The sequence below is a fragment of the Uloborus diversus genome, chromosome 9 (assembly GCF_026930045.1).
Source record: "Uloborus diversus isolate 005 chromosome 9, Udiv.v.3.1, whole genome shotgun sequence".
NCBI classification, from domain to species: Eukaryota; Metazoa; Arthropoda; class Arachnida; order Araneae; family Uloboridae; genus Uloborus; species Uloborus diversus.
In genome coordinates, this window is record NC_072739.1 from 145387109 (window position 1) to 145399478 (window position 12370).

Sequence of the window (12370 nt, forward strand, 5' to 3'; positions counted from 1 at the left end):
CCGACTCCGAGAATTTAGGGGGACCTGACTCCGACTCCTGTGCCCGATAATTAATCGGACTTCGACTCTGACTTCGTAGCTTTGGCAAAAATTTATACACGGAGGACAAATGACTAACTCCGATTCTTGGATATTCGACTCCGACTCCTTTATCTCAAAATGAGATTGGCTCCGACTCCGCAACTATGGTTTTAACTGTGAAATAATTATTGTTGATATGACTTGTTTTTATTTTCACGCTAAAGTTTTAATTTAGGCATTCAGTTTTCGGCGAATAAACTCGAAGTCATTCATGTTTCTACATAAAGATATGAGCAGACGATTTTTTTTTCTTTTTGACAATGAAAAGTATTTCTTTAAGTTGACATTTTTTTGTTTTTATTTATTTTGGTAAGTGCATTAATTCATTTAAAAAATTATTTTTGGCAACAGGGGAAAAGGAAACTATTTTTTTTATATGATGTATTTATTTTAATAAGCTTATTAATTTGAATTATTATTTTTTCGTTTTGAAAGCTGTTAAAGGAATTTTTTAATGGAAAAAAGTGTATTAGCTGCTTTGTTTAAAAGGTGCTGCTATTTTTTATTTTTTTAGATGAGTGAGGAATATTTTATTCCTAGAAATCAGCTTAAAATATTTAAAAAATATGCTTGAACCAATTTGCGATTTTAGCTATTTTTGAGAATATTGATCAGGTACTAGAAAGTAGTATGGGTATATGGGAAAGTAGGCTCGTTTAGTTCTAGACGGACTTTCTTGTTACATTTTTGATGCATGATGTAGCAAGGAGCTGAATTTGACATATTTTGAAATCTCCCCTCCTCCTGTTTGCTAGAAATTTTAAAGTTCAAGATTTGTAGACACTTTTCCATAGTACTAGCACTTGAAAATTTACGCTATTTGCCGCTTCTAAAATTGAGTTGAATTTCTATTTAAATTCCGAATTTTTCCCAGCGGTTGAAACAGTGAATTTTATGGCATTGAAACAAATAATCGTACTAAAAAAAATGTTTCGACTTCGACATTTGCCGCCCCTAAACTCTGCCGCCTAGGTCTCCTACCCCAGGAACCGGGCCTAAATGCCTTTCAGTATGATCGAACAAGGAGATTTACAGTTTTATCTTCTTTAATGAAGAAACCCTAAAACGCCTTGATCTATACTTCAAACTTCATTTTCAAATGTATGCCGGTTTGATTATAATTATCTGATGCTCAATTTATCTTAGAGGACACTCAGAGCAGCATTTGAAGGTCAACCGGAGAGCAGTTTTATCTCGAAGTGTTAATGCCAGAGGTTGTTTACGAATGTCGCTTCTAGATTAATTCGTATGCTTAGTGGATTGTTTAAGATTCGTATCTCCTGTTTTATTGTTTTTCGTTTAAAACCATTTCTGACGAAAAGAATCTTGAAATTTAAGTAGGGGAATGTGGAGCACAATGAAGTAGTTATGACTAAGCTTTTTCAAAACGAAAAAATTGTAAATTTGTCTTGAAAATCACGGTACATAAAGAAGGAATATTGTATTTTATAATAAAACTTGCATTGTTTAATATTTTTGGTAGTAAATTTGCGCCTTCAAAAAAAAAAAAAAAAAAAAGAAAATTATAATTAATTTGAATTTTGACATTTTGAATTCAAATTATGTTTTTCGCAATCACGAGTGTGTGTAAGTAGGCGTGTGTGTTTGTGTGTGGGGTGTGTGTGTGTTTGTGTGTACGGGGTATGTGTATGTGTGTGTAGGCATATGTGTTTGTGTCTGTGTGCAGGCATGAATGTGTGGGTAGTTGTGTGTATGAATGTGTGTGTGTGGAAGGGGTGGTATGTGTGTGTAGGCATATGTGTTTGTGTCTGTGTGCAGGCATGAATGTGTGGGTAGTTTGTATGTTTTTGTGTGTGCGTATGTGTAGGTGTCTGTATGTATACGTGTGGGTATGTGTTTGTGTGTGTGTGTGCAGGCATGAATGTGTGGGTAGTTTGTATGTTTTTGTGTGTGCGTATGTGTAGGTGTTTGTATGTATGCGTGTGGGTATGTGTTTGTGTGTGTGTATGTGTTTGTGTATGTGTGTAGGTGTATGTGTGTTTTTGTGTAAATGTGTGCGTGTAGTTGTGTATGTATGCGAGTGTGTGTAGGACATGGATGCAACCTGGAGACGGCTTTAGCTATAGGAGCAGCATCGTGAGGAGCCGGTCGACGGTGATGGTGCGGAGGGTGGCGGTGGGAAAATAAAATGATAGGACGCCAGAAACAATCAAGTGAGAACAATAAGCAATCGTGATTGCTCAAAAAAAGTGGAAATGTTTCACTTTTTTTTTCACGGGGCGAAGTGAAAAATTTAATATTTTCCTGATGAAATATTTTCTATTGAATTATAGATTTATTTTTGATCAAATGAATGAGTAAATAAAAGGTTGAATCTATAAATGAAACGATAATAAACAATAAACGAATAATTACATTAATCAACAAATGAAGAAAAAAAGAGTGAGAAAACGAGTGAATGAATATTAAATAAATTAAAAGATGAATAAATAAGTTAATTACTGAATGAAGAAAAGCAAATAAATTACTTAATAAATGATACATACGTGATTTAGTAAATGATTGCTTGAGTAAATGAAATAATTTATTTCACTTTGCCTCGCGTGTAATTTATTAATTGTACCAAATATTTAAAATACAAACTAGCTGAATAAATAAATAAATACAGCATCGAATATATGAAGGTCTCGATTAATGTTTAAAATGTTAATAACAAAAACTTTATCATTTTATAATAACAAAAATACTTTTTGACTTACACCAGGTATTACAATATGAATATCAATTTTTGAAAGCACCCTGTATTGTCATATGTTTTAATTTTCGACGGCATTTTTTTTTTCCTGACTGGAAGAGAATACATGTGCTACTGCATAGTTAAAATACTTCCAGATTGGTGGAACTGTAAGCAGAGTAAATATTTCACTTTGCCCCACATTCCCCTACTTATAAACTTTTGAGAAATTACTTTTTTTATTCTTTTTTACTTCCTTTTACAAAAAAGGAAGTATTGTATTCGCGAAAAAATTTCACTCAAAAAACGACCTTAATTTCCAATTTGCTCACCCCCAATTGAATGTTGAGTTTCTTTTTCGACTCGACCACACGTGGATAAGTGCCTAAGAACGTATAGACACCCGAAATATCCATTTTGACGATTCCCGAGTTAGTTACAAAGAGTTTTCTCGTGACATCTGTATGTGCGGATGTATGTCGCATAACTCAAGAACGGTATGTCCTAGAACGTTGAAATTTAGTACGTAGACTCCTAGTGGGGTCTAGTTTTGCATCTCCCCCTTTGGTTGCATTCGGGTGTTTTTAAGGGGGTCTTTTGCCCCTTTTTTGGGGGGGGGGAATCATTGTTAATTTCGATATAAACTCAAGTGGTGTACAATTTAGCAGACACTTGGTGATATATCGCCAGTCTTTTGGTGGCCAAGTTTTGTCGCCAACTTGAAAACAAATATGGCAGTTTTTTTTTTTTCAAATCTGGTTTCAATTTAGCCACTGTTGGTGATATTTAGAGAGTAAACTATTGAATCACATTAAAATGACCAATAATGGGAAAATGACATTAAATTGGAGTAAAAGGAAGTCATGTGAAGCACACATCAGCTCGTTTTTTTTTTTTTTTTTTTTTTTTTTTTGACGTTGACTTCCTTCGGTTTTAAATTTTGAATGTGGATGCATTTTGTAGTGGGATCGTGAATAAATCCTGAATTGGTGTTGAGATTTACGTAATTATTTGGATAATCTTGTATAGTTATTGTCCAAGAAGCTTTTTTTTTTTTTTTTCAATTTTCATCTTTTAAGTTTTTATTTTGGTGTAATGATATTTCGTGGCAAAGTCACAAATATTTTGAATGTAATGATCTTAATATTTGATGGAAAAAATACTCAGGATTTGCAAAAAAAAAATAAAATGAAATAAAATAAAATAAAATAAAATAAAAATAAAAAAATATATATTAAGCGGGACAGTGGTTAAAACTGATGGTAACCTCTTAAACTGGTCAAGGTTCTAAACGGTCAAAACTGAACCAAATAAAACTGGATTTTTGTGTTATTATACTTACACATACATGTGGGAAACTCATAAATTCACCAGCAAAAGGAGGAATTCCAATTGCACAATTATTTAAACCCCAATTGCGCAACCACTTGAACTCCCACAAGGCTAACTGTGAATCTGCACTGGCAGTCAGAGGAAGATTGTCTCTGGAAGAGTGAACATTTAATTTCATGTATTAAACATTGGTTTACCAAAAACCGAGTTATGTAGTCAATATCCCACTATCGACACTACTACATATAAATAGAAATGTAAACGACCTGTTAACAGGTGTTGTCTTCTCAATTACAGTACACGTTGTTCATAATACAGTGCCGGCCGCTTAATAAAATCATTCATTCTGAGAACAGTCGATTTTATAAAATGGCTGATTTTATAAACCGGCATACCTACACTCACTTAAAAAATGAAAGGTTTTGAAGTTTAAATACTCTAAAAAACGGAACTGAATTTTTCATTTGTTTTTAGTTGAAGTGTTTCAAAATACAATTGACATAATTTCTTTTATTTGTACAAGGGTCTTAATTAACAACAATGCGCCAATATTTTAACAGAGTTGAAGAATAAAGATTCAATGTCGTTTGAACGTTAGCAAAATGTTTTGTAATTTTGAATATTATATTTGTCTTTTTGTTCTATAGTGCATCTCATAACATCAATCTATTTTCTGACATGTATTGAATTTTGGACCTGAGATTTCCTCATATTATAAGACCGATTTCTTCACTTCTTGGTGCTTTTTTTATCAATATTTTACTTATGATGTTCAAAAGTTTGATTTTATAAAACGGCAATAGTGATTTTATTAAAGGATAATTTTAACATGTTTTGATATTGCAAGGATTTTGTTCTTCCAGATTTGATTTTAAAAAGCGGCTGATTTTATAACCCGGTGATTTTATTAGTGGCGGGTACTGTAATTATTTTCTTCATATTATGAAATTGAAGGCTTAAAGACAAAGAAAGAATAATTATAGTAATGTGAATAATAAGTACAGTCAAACTCGCTTATAACGAGCCCTGATTTAACGAAAACCCGGATTTAGAGAGAAAATCAGAAAGATTTTGTTGGCACAGTGTTAAGTCTATAGGAACTTATTAACTCGCTTTTAAGAAGCAAATCCCGCTTAAAGCGAGCAATATTTCTGTGATTCATAAAATTTCTATCGATATTACTTTCAATTCATCTTATCCTATCTTAGAAAAAATCCTTTGACACTCTAAATGCAACCGAAAGTTAGTGATGAGTCATAGATCCTGAGAAAAAATGACGACGATCCTTTTTACTTCCTTTTACAAAAAAGGAAGTATTGTATTCGCGAAAAAATTTTCACTGAAAATTCGGCCTTAATTTCCATTTTGCTCACCCCAGAATCAATGTTGTTTTTTTTTCCACCCGACCACACGCGGCCTAAATGCCAAAGAACGTATAAGAACCCGAAGTATCCTTTTTGACATTTCCCGAATCAATTACAACGACTTTTCTCGTGACGTTCGTATGTGTGTATGTATGTCGCATAACTCAAGAACGGTATGTCCTAGAAAGTTGAAACTTGGTACGTAGACTCCTAGTGGGGTCTAGTTGTGCACCTCCTCTTTTGGTTGCATTCGAGTGTTTCTAAAGGGGCCTTTGGCCCCTTTTTGAGGGAAATCATTGTTAATTTCGATGTATACTCAAGTGGTCTTATAATTTGGCGGACACTTGGCGGTATATCGCCAGTCTTTTGGTCGCCAAGTCTTGTCACCAAGTTGGCGACAAATTTGGCGATTTTTTAAAAAATCTGGTTTTAGTTTGGCCACGGGTGGTGATATTTAAAGAGTAAACTATTGAATCACATTAAAATTGACAATAATGGGAAAATGACATTAAAATTGGAGTAAAAGGAAGTCATTTGATGCACACATCAGCTCGCTTTTTTTAATTTGTGGAAAAGAGAAGCACTTGAAAGTCGTATATTTGTTGACGTCAATGATGTCATTTCTGAGATATACTTCCGAGGATATTGTAGCTCGAAATCAAGCAAATGTAGACGAAAAAAATAATAAAAGCGACGACGATAGTTATAAATGTTAAGAATTTGAAGCTGAAATCACCTTCAATTTAGTCAATCGCCTTTAATGTGCAGAAAAACTTTATCCATTTTTCTAAGTTAGAGAAATAACTGTCGATTTTTTTTTTCGAATGCACGAGATAGATACCAGACAATAGGGTAGTTCAAAGCAAATTAACTAGAAATAACAACGATGATAATGACAGTATAATAATAATAAGCAAATGTGTTTAAATTTTCGTGAATTTTTCAAACTCGTTTTCTCACTCTGTTATAGCGAGAAAATATCGCGGTTCCTTCATGCTCTTTATAAGCGAGTTCGACTGCATAGAGTTTTCCATCTGCAACTTATTTGCAACCTGCTGTGTGTGTGCGTCTTATACATTTCCAATAGAACTTGCTACACCTTTCAGGAAATGACCTTAGACGCCGTCCATAAACAATGTCGCTTTTTTCAACCTGTAACCCCCCCCCCTTACCCGTCAAAGTGTTACACTTTTCCTTACCTCCTTCCTTTGTCACATGTCACGCTATTTTACATAAATATTGCTGTATTTTCAGGGCTGCAACCAGACTTGTTTCGTGGAAGGTTTTGCTAACACATTTCTCGTGAAATCTATAGTATGATCGATGAAAATCCTATTTAATTCACGTATTCTATTGATTTTTGTTTTAAGTAGTTTTAAATGAGGAGACGCTTCTTTGAGGATATTAATACGAGCAAATTTAAAAGGAAACGTGTTTAGTAAATGAAGAGAGAAATCCTCACGTGTACATTAAGTAACTTCACCCCCCTATTATTCGATGTCTTTTAAATAGTAACTCAAAAAAAAAAAAAAAAAAAAAAAAAAAAAAAAAACGCATGTACTTATGCAGGCGTATTCAAAATAATACTTCATAAATTCTTTTTTTCTTTTTGACTCTTAAAAAATATGCAAAATTCAGAGTTTGGCATTTTAAATTTCATGAATATTCGCGTTTTTGTCAAGTATTCAAAATCTGAAGGAAAACTTTTTTTTGTTAGAAATGATGTTCATAATTACTGCAATTTAAAATAAATGCTGCAGATAAAACGCTAAATTTGTACAATTCGTCAATAAGAATATAGTAGAGTCTCGAAAATCCGAATCCCAAAAGTCCGAGGTTTCGCTTAATTCGAGGTGCTTGGTTGATAATTTTAGTGTATTCTTTTTACAGACAAAAAATACTTAAATCTGAAAATCGAAAAATTTTGCTCTGTAGAACTTTCCTAACAACATGAAATAAGGTAATAACATGATATTGAAAGGTTTATGTCAATAACAGACGCCACGAAATATTTATTGACTGTTAGAGATGATTTAAGAGACGCCTTGGAGAATGTAAGAAGTTGATTGATACAAAAATTAACTTGAAATTAAAACATTGTTTTGCCTCAAAGAACAAACAAACAAACATCTCTTTTAGAATAGCCGATTGCAATTAAAAAGGAAGTGCAAAACGTGGCGTTGAACGATTCGTATCTACGAAATTTTCTCCTTCTATGACTAACGTTTTTGTATTATGTGAGGTACATACGCACGCTCACGCATAGATACAAATGTCACGACAAAATTCGTCAAAATTTATTCGAATACGATCAAAGGCAGTTTTTTGGTTTCCTGCAAACTTACACATAAGCACCTGCAGACATCAAGGAAGAAAAAACAATTAAAACTCGGTCAGAGTCAATTAAAACATAAATTTATCTTGAAATTTGAGTGATAAATTTTTTGAGGAGACAATATTTGCTTTTCATAGCGTAAGAAGTAAACAGTGCATGTCCTTATGTAGTCTAAAGAATTTTCAGATAATCCGAGTTTTCAGTAATCCGAGGTGGCACGAGCCCCAATTACCTCGAATTTTCGAGACTGTACTGTAATTTCATTTTCAAATGAAATGGGGAAAAAATAATTCTCAACAAAAAAATTTTCAAAAGCGTATTTTAGAATAGTTTTGAAAAATTTCGGAGGGTGTTTGAACCCTAGAAACCCACTCCTGATATACGGCCATGCTATCTTATGAATTATCATTTTAACCAAAAGGTTTGATGTCACAGCTCCCTTCCCCTTGTTACAAATAGCCAACTTCACGAATCTGTCACCTCCTCAAAGAGGGAAATCATTTGTGCACGACCCCTTAAATCATTTTTAAAATGAATAAATAAATGAACCAAGTAAATTGAAGTTCAATGTGCAGCAAAGAACTATTTAAGTAAATGGGATGGACCTGATTAAAAAGCAAAGCTATCATCAGTCGGCAACGTTTGGAGTTCTATTCGGCAAAGTTATCATCATTCGGCAACATTTGGAGTTCCATTCGGCAAATTAAGATTTTCCGGCCTCCCAAAAATTAAAGTTCGGAGCGCTCTGACGGGACAGTCCCGTTTTCAGGTATATCTTCTGTCGAGTTGCCCTCGCACATACTGAGATGTCCAGTTTTCTGAAGAGACAGAATGGAAAACTGAATGCTTCAACCAAAAGTCACTGGGTAAAACTGGCATTTTCATACCAATAAAATAAATAGTGCATAATTCTTTGCCCGGCCTGTTGCACTCGTCGAAAGGTCATTTTCTTTTATGACTTATTTCTTGACTAGCAAACATTCGCACTTGCATGATGCAACTCGTTGTTCTTGAAGCAATAGGCAAATTGCATGAAATCCTGCCTGTATCATTCTTACTTGAAATCGGCACCAAATGTACTCAAAGAAAAAAAAATAGTATGAATTTTGACATCTTGAATTCAAATTATGTTTTTCGCAATCATGAGTGTGTGTATGTAGGCGTGTGTGTTTGTGTGTGTGGGGGGATATGTGTACGGTGTGTAGGCATGTGTGTTTGTGTGTGTAATTGTTTGTGTAAGGGGTATGTGTATGTGTGGGTAGTTGTGTGTATGTGTGTGTAGGCATGTGTGTTTGTGTCTGAGTGCTGGCATAAGTGTGTGGGTAGTTGTGTGTATGAATGTGTGTGTAGGGGGGGGGTATGTGTATCTGTGTGTAGGCATATATGTTTGTGTCTGTGTGCAGGCATGAATGTGTGGGTAGTTGTGTGTATGTGTATGTTTTTGTGTATGTGTAGGTGTAGGTCTGTGTGTTTGTGTATGTGTAATTGTGTGTGTTTGTGTAGGGGGTATGTGTATGTGTGGGTAGTTGTGTGTATGTGTGTGTAGGCATGTGTGTTTGTGTCTGAGTGCTGGCATAAGTGTGTGGGTAGTTGTGTGTATGAATGTGTGTGTGTGAGGGGGGGTATGTGTATCTGTGTGTAGGCATATATGTTTGTGTCTGTGTGCAGGCATGAATGTGTGGGTAGTTGTGTGTATGTGTATGTTTTTGTGTATGTGTAGGTGTAGGTCTGTGTGTTTGTGTATGTGTATGTATGCGCGTGTGTGCAGGACATGGATGCAAACTGGAGACGACTTTCGCTATAGGAGCAGCATCGTGAGGAGCCGATCGACGGTGACAGGGTGCGGAGGGTGGCGGTGGGAAAATAAAAAGATAGGACATCAAAACAATCAAATGAGAACAATAAGCAATCGTGATTGCTCAAAAAAATCACATCAATTCTTCTTTTATTGAGCAATCACGTATTGCTTATTATCCTTATTAAAGCAAAGTTGATGTTGCTCTGATTTTTCATTTCTATCATGACAACGGTTGTTTTTAATATTTATTTGGAGAGCGAAATCTTCTTCGCCATGATGGCAAATCGCTTGTGTTCATTAAGGCTTAACCAAAGCAAATTTTTATTTAGTAAGTTACACTCGAACAATTTAGGTCAAAAAACACTTTATTGAAGTGTGCTACAATACAATATGACACAGATACATCACTCTATTTTACTACAAAATCTCCCAGTCGCGGCAGACATTCGTCGGACCGTAGCACTAATCGTTCGATGCCCTGACGATAGAAATCAGCTCCCTGGTCCTTGAGCCAGCTTAGAACAACTGTCTGAACCTTGTGACCGCTGCTAAATTCTCTTCCTTCTAAATGTTCTTTGAGTTTGCCGAACACTTGGAAGTCGCAGGGAGTCAGATCGGGACTGTAGGGTGGATGCTGCCAGACCTGTGTTGTACGCGCCTTGGGAGGTCTTGCATTTTTGTGCAAGAGGTTCGACCGATATTTCACGATAAATCTCTATATTTTATAAACGTTTTGCCCACAAAAAACTTACCGTTCCGCGGACTTCAACGTTGGAGTACGTTTCCAGTTACCGCGATATTTTTTCTCGTACTACGCAGCAACGATTCAAACTAGCCGAATAAAATTGCTGCAGTTGAAAACTGTGGAACTAAAGTATCGTCTACGCACGTTTTCTCCTTCTTACGGGATGCTGCCATCTATGGGGAAACAAGTGTAACTTACTTTTTGAATGCCCCTAGTACTTAAAAAAACGAGCTGATGTGTGCATTACATGGCTTCCTTTTACTCCAATTTAATGTCATTTCCCCATTACTGGCCATTTTATTGTGATTCAATAGTTTACTCTCTAAATATCACCAACAATGGCCAAATTGAAATCAGGTTAAAAATAAAAATCGCCAAATTTATCGCCAAGGGGGCGACAAAACTTGACGACCAAAAGACTGGCGATATATCGCCAAGTGTCCGCCAAATTATAACACCACTTGAGTTTACATCGAAATTAACAATGATTCCCCCCCCCCCAAAAAAAGGGGCAAAAGACACCTTTAGAAACACTCGAATACAACCAAAGAGGGTGCACAACTAGACCCCACTAGGAGTCTACGTACCAAATTTCAACTTTCAAGGACATGCCTTTCTTGAGTTATGCGACATACATACAGACGTCACGAGAAAATTCGTTGTAATTAACTCGGGAATCGTCAAAATAGCTATTTCGCGTGTCTGTACGTTCTTAGGCATTTATCCACGTGTGGTCGACTCGAAAAAAAAAACATTCATTCGGGGGTGAGTAAAAAGGAAATCAAGGTCGAGTTTTGAGTGAAATTTTTTTTGCGAATACAATACTTCCTTTTTTGTAAAAGAAAGTAAAAAGAGGGAATGTAATTTTTTTTTCCGGGAAAAACATCAGCATAGAGGAACTTAAACAGCAAACGTTCATCTGAACATAAAATCTTCAGTTTAATATTTCCATTCGTTTAAGACTAGTGAGAAATAACTACATAACGTTATACGCTGTAAATAATCTTCATGATAAGTGTACTGTGGGATATCGGCCATAAAATCTTTATTACTACATCCAAATCTTTTTTTTTTATGGATATGCCTCGTATTACCTATTCTAGAAAATCACCAGTTATAATATGACTGCTGCAAATTTCTTGGCCATTTCCATTCCATTCCATTTGTAGAAACAAGAAACCCAGCGAGTAGAACTGAATTGCAATCCGTGATTGCGAAAAAACATAATTTGACTTCAAGTTGTCAAAATTCAAATGGAGGTTGGATGTCATTTAAGTATTCATCTCTGCTTTAAATTCTATTAAATTCTGTCCATTGAAACATAGACATGAAAAACTAGAGTTAGTTTTAGAAGGACAAATTAACAATATTCATTCATATGTTATGTAAATAAATATGACTTACCGAAATTTCAATCAAACAACAAACTGACCTTTTGAAAATTCTTACAAATGAAAAAAAAAAAAAATACGCAATTTATAAGCATTTTTTTCTTTGACTTTCAGAATAAGGTTCGGAAATGCTAATTCAATGTTACGAATCCGAAAATTAATTAACAAATCGATATTACAGGAAGTCTAGACGGCGTTATCTCCACCTGTAGCAAGGTGAAAAGTTTTTTTATTTATTTCGTTTTTTAAATGTCGCTATCCGTATCTTTCTTTACACCACTTTTCCTCGAAGTTAAACTGATTTTCCGAGCTCAAGTTTTACTTTCAAAACGGTTGAAATTAACGGCAAACTTTAAAAACGACACCCCCTAATTTTTTTAGACTACCTAATAGTATTATACTGTAAACGTTTATGGGTACAAGCAAATTGGCGAGAAAATTCACCATACATTATTTGTAAATATACAGACGAACCAAAATACCTTTTTATTTTTCTATTACGGGCAAAGCCGTGCGGGTACCACTAGTCATGAATAAAGCAGTAAGGTCAATTTTTCTTGCTTCAGCTGAGGTTATTTCTTACTTTTTTTTAGGAATTTAAGTTCTAAGAATACTCCTCCTCCGATATA

At 34.8% G+C, this 12370-nt stretch overlaps 1 protein-coding gene across 2 annotated transcripts in view; it reads left to right on the forward strand.

The window, feature by feature from the left end:
- Window positions 1-12370, forward strand: part of LOC129230735 (uncharacterized) — a 46322-nt gene that overhangs the window by 9477 nt on the left and 24475 nt on the right. Inside the window, exon 1 of one of the 2 annotated variants that reach the window (XM_054865158.1) lies at window positions 11923-11957. The exons of the other annotated variant lie outside the window; for it this stretch is intronic. The gene's annotated coding sequence lies outside the window, so the exon portion shown is untranslated. Of the gene's footprint in view, window positions 1-11922; window positions 11958-12370 lie in introns of those variants that run through there. 2 annotated transcript variants of the gene reach the window in all.